Source organism: Chondrus crispus, genomic scaffold (assembly GCF_000350225.1).
Source record: "Chondrus crispus Stackhouse genomic scaffold, scaffold_125, whole genome shotgun sequence".
Taxonomy (NCBI): Eukaryota; Rhodophyta; class Florideophyceae; order Gigartinales; family Gigartinaceae; genus Chondrus; species Chondrus crispus.
Window position 1 is genome coordinate 16,587 of NW_005178998.1, and position 5,255 is coordinate 21,841.

Below are 5,255 nucleotides of genomic sequence, written 5' to 3' on the forward strand. Positions count from 1 at the left end.
TCTAGTGTTTTCGAGGTGCGAACGCGAGGAGCTTTGATCTCATGATAGAACTACGAGATGTATGAAGGGGTGCGAAGAGCGGCCGAAGGGCCGGGGTCGAGGGGAATAAATAGAGGTGGAGCGAGCTGCCCTGTGCGAAAGAGAGACTCGCAAGCTTCGGGTATCTCTTTGGTGCCGTCCTCACGTGCCCTCGTCGAGTGCGCGTCCTCTAGTGTCTAGGTGACAAATGACCTCATATGAGGCCATTTGACCTCATATGAGGTCACTTTTCAACTTATTTTTCTCGACTTGTGCTAGCTCAACAAGATGGAAAAAAGATACTCTCGACACGGCAGTTGACTTCTGCGTTGTGGAAGGGTGGAGTTTGGTGAGATCTGCATGTCTTCTCCAGCCATTTTTAAAATGCCCAAAAAGGAGCCTTTTTTGACCAACCTCAAAACGTTTTATGTTGATATCTTCGAAACCAAAACGCCTGTTTAAAAAGTCAACTCATCATTGATAGTTCATTAGATTCTTAGTCTCTCTGTGCATTGACAACCGCCATCCCAATGTTTTGCAAGATGTTATTGCCGAGCGCGTATACGTTAAAGAAATGGTGTCCAAACTGAATGTTTTAAAGTTTCGATTTAATTTATATATTTTTGCAAAAAAAAGCTGGCCTCATATGAGGCCATGACTGACCTCATATGAGGTCAAATTGCTTGTCGTCTAGACACTAGGACGTGCACTCGACGAGGGCACTGCTCTGTCTGTCTGTCTGAGCTTTCCGCCTGCACATCCCGTCCACTGACTGCTAACTGGAACACGTGTCATCATGTCTGATGCGTCTCATAAATAGAATTCCTTACAGTTCAGAAGAGATGTAGGTGTAAGGGGTGCATATATTCCTTGCAGGAACTGTTTAGGTTTTAGGGTTCTTCATCGCGCCTTTCGCTCTGCTCTGACCATGTACTTTGATGCTGTAGAGTCGTTTCTATCTTTTGCGTCGACATCGTCGCCCCCTTTGCGCATTCGTTCCTCTTGAATCCCTTTCATCTCATGCAACCCGCTCAACAAAAAATTAAACTCTTCTTTTTCTCCTATGCACAGGAACTAAACATGACAACTTTTTGCGAGTGTCGTAGGATGCCTCGCCCGCCTCCAAGCCCTCGCCTCTCAGAGAATAACAGACATCCTCTTTAGAGGGGAAATCTACACCGCCAATCAATGTTGGTAACGGAAAACAGACAAACACCTTCCTCACACATACACCAACGAATATAAAGGCAAGTCTATTCTGCAACCACCCCGCTTGTGGTCAAACATAAAAAACAAACACTCATCTACGTGCGCATATTCACCTTATCTGCGTTTAAAACCCCCCCACGAAAGGCTCGCCAACAACTCGTGCCGCGCTTTCCTCGCCCCGCCGCTGCCATTGGCTCTACTTGCTTCGCAATTAGCATTTCAGATACGATTTTCGTCCCACCCATTGTGGCAGTGTCGACGTATATGTATATATGTATATTTATATATGTATTTATATGTGTATATATATATATAATTACCCAGACTCCGGGCATATAACTTCCCCGCCCTCCGCATCGATATGCATAAAAAAACATATGAAAGTTTATCTTTATCAGCCGAAAATTTTCAGTTAACTCGGGCTAAACATCCGTTGCTTGTGCCATTATACTCATGGTGGTGGTGTCATTGATGGAAGCTCTCTTTGGGAATATATGCAAGGAGTTCCGGAATTAACCTGTCTCCTCGATGTTCATACAAACCAAGCAAAACCGCGTTCAACACAGGATGGGCCAGCTGATCAAGACAGCACGATATCATGAATACCATCTAGCGGGGCACGTAAAACCTGCGTCTGCTTCAATAATAAATGAACAATCAACAACCAGAGGGCAAAGGCCATCAACATTATATGCATTCGGCGTCTTGCACCATGGATAATTTCTATAAAAACGGCGTCGTGGAGGGCGAGACACAGAAATACGTGCCGCGTACTGCACCGGTCCTGGTCAAGTCCCTGCGTACGTGATCACGCCAGCCGAGGGGGTTGGCTCTTCTGAAGAGTTTACACGCAAGGTCGTTTCTTCTCCCAATGCTTACCCCTTTGCTGTTGGTTGGATCTTGTTTGGCACCATTGCGATGGGGGAGCGTTGGACGCGGTTATGGTTTTGCGCATCCTGTTTCTGTTAGAAACAGTGTGTGCAGTTTTGCTTTTCACTTATTTTCTTGGTGGTAGCTGTTTCGATCATCTTCCGATTTCGATGCGAAGCGTTGTGGACCAACCGGTTGTTTCTATCTTTTATGCCTTACGGAGGAGGGCGGGGGGCAGGGGAACAAGAATACTGCAGAGGATTAGGAGTAGGGAGAGCGGCGGACGGGGGGTGTGAGTGGCTCGTGGTTGATCTAGTGCGACAGAAAAGAGGGCTCGGTTGGATCTTGATTTATCGATCCTTCCGCGGTGTGTGGTAGCACGGGTGATTGGGGTCGTCGTCGCCGAAGTATTATTCGCGAAGAAGTTGTCAGGAGGGTGTTCGCTGTCCCTGAGACACTCTCATTCATTCCTTTGCTTGCAAGATTGAAATAGATTGTAACTGATTAATCGAGAGGTATGCAGTCGTGGACCTCGAACAAGAGGTCTCCCCAACGGCGATGAGAGTTGTTTGGAACTAAAGTATTAGAATAAACACTACGTTTGAAATATAAACACGCGCGCCTTTTATGTCCTCTGCTGGAAATATCCACTGAAACCGTATAGAGTAGTCATGAAAAGATGATGCATATGGTACGAGTGCATGGAAAAGCGAATTCCTGCGGGGGGAACGTGTCTCTGGGTCTAAGCACAATGCAAAGGGGGCGGACTGTGTGAAGTGTGTGCAAGCAGGCCACATGCCTCAATTTTCTGACACTGGCGCAAAGTTGTCTGTAGATCACAATGCCGCTGTTCTTTCTATTCAAAGCAAATGCAGGACGACACCACCGAGTAGTAGTGCATCCCCCGCATGCATGCCTGAAAAGCGGCACTAACGGGAGGTGGCACTATTGAGAGCTTTTCCTGTCATGTCCCGCCACGGAAAGAGAAGAGAGAGGTGTGCAATGGCGGGGGCAGAAATTCGTTGAGGGTGATGAGGGAGGAGACGGCGTCGCAGTTGGTGTGGTCAAGGGGTCTGAGAGGCAACACATACCGTACCATAGCCCCCGACACGGGGTCACATTCTTTGTGTGGGGTCACATTCTTTGTGTGGGGTCACATTCTTTGTGTACGCCCACATTCGGCAATACATACAGGGTGGCACAATACAATGCGGCGCTATTCAGCCTCCCTCCCTCCCGCTGTACTGTATATACACTTGTCCCTGGCGTTACGAGGAATACATGAATAGTAAGTGGCCTCCCATCTCACTTGTGTGTGCCGAGACCCGCTTCTCTATTTCGCAAAGACATAAGGCCGCGTGATTACACAGACACCGTGCACTCATAAAAGAAAGCTGCACAAAGCAGATTTCAATCCCACTGCCACGTTAATCTCGTGATGGGTCTAACTGGCATTCTATCACTCTCACTCAGCACTTTGAAGGATCGTGATCCTTCTTTTATCTTTCCACACAGTGGTGCCGTCTGTACGAACCGTCGATGCCCCGCATCGGTAGCAACTTCTAGACTCAGCGCCGCTGCAGACACCGCTCCGAAAATTTTCCCATAAGTACGGGTAACTCGGCAGCAACTCGTTTTGATCCACGACATTCGAAGTCGAAAGGCGAATTTGTGATTTGCAATATACCCGCTCTTCCCCGCTTCCTCCCGGCCGCTCCCCTTTCCCACCCTCCAACCACCAACAACGACAACAAGAGAAAAGAAGAGAAAAGGACGCTACCCTTGCACGTCAAAAGATGGGATTTAGCGACTGCACAGAGCCGCACTCGGAGTCGTCCCGGAAGGGCAAGCTGTCATTCGTGCTGAACGGGGACGACGAGGGGGCGGGGCCTGGGCATTCGCACCAGCGGCACCGGAGCAGCAGCAGCAGTGGTGGCGGCCGACAGCAGGGCAACCCCGCGGGCTACGAGTACGGGCGGGGGAGCGGCGAGCACGCCACGTCGCCCGCGCTGATGGTGCAGTCGCGGTCGACGACGCGACAGCCGTACGCGGCGCCTGACGGGGCCGCGGGCCACCGCGGACACTCGGCCGCCGACGCGCCGGGCGCGGAGAAGCGCGGAGTGCGCAAGAAGCGGCAGAGGAAGTTTGCGTGTGACACCTGTGGGTTTGGCTTTTACACAAACTCCGACCTGCAAAAGGTACAGTGTGTGTCTAGCGAACGAGGCGTGACGACGGTACGGTTGTGATGCGCGTGCAGAACTAACGAGATGCTGACCGTCCCATTTCTCCGCACAGCATGTCAGCTCCGTGCATCTGCTGCTGCGACCGTACGACTGCAGCATGTGCGACAAGAAGTTTGGCGAGCGTTCAAACGCGACCAAGCAGTGCGTTGACACCTCGTGTGCTTTTTCATAAGTTTTCTTATATCTTCCCTTGTCCTTTTTTTTTTTTATACGCCGCCCGCTCTAACCACGACCCCTCTCCCGCGCATCCCTTCCTCTCCGCCCTCCGCCCTCCGCCCTCCGCCCTCCGCCCTCCCCGTTCCGTCGCCGCCGCAGTTTCAAGAGCGTACACGAGCGCCAAAAGAATGCCGGTATGTCCTGCGCGCCTCTTTTTCCCGCGTTGCAGCTTGCACGTTCGGCGGCCTCTAACCACAGCCACCTGCCCGCGCGCGCAGCCTGCCACCTCTGCCACAAAGTGTTTGCGTTCAAGGACGGGCTCGTGCGGCACATCCGGCTGGTGCACCAGAACGTGCGCAACTTCCACTGCCCCTACCCCGAGTGCGGGCAGGCGTTCAAGCAGAGCGCGCACCTGAAGAAGCACGAGCAGGTGCACACGCGCTCGCGCAACCGCGCGCTGGCCGCCCGCAAGGAGGCCGGGCGCCGCTCCACGCGCACCTGACGCGCGCGCCGCGCCGCCGACACACCAAACAAACGCTTCCCCCTTCCCCCCCGACTCCCCCGCCCCACGCCCGCCCGCCTCAGCCAAGCAGCTCCGCCAGCACCGCCACGACGGCCCCCCGACTCCCGCGCGAGAGACGGGGTGGCCAGCGAGCGAGTCTGCGCGAACGCGCGCGAAAGGCGGCGGTGACGCGCGGGGCATTGCGTACACGCGCGCACTCGTCACCGCACGTGTGTGTGTACTCGATGATAAGAGAA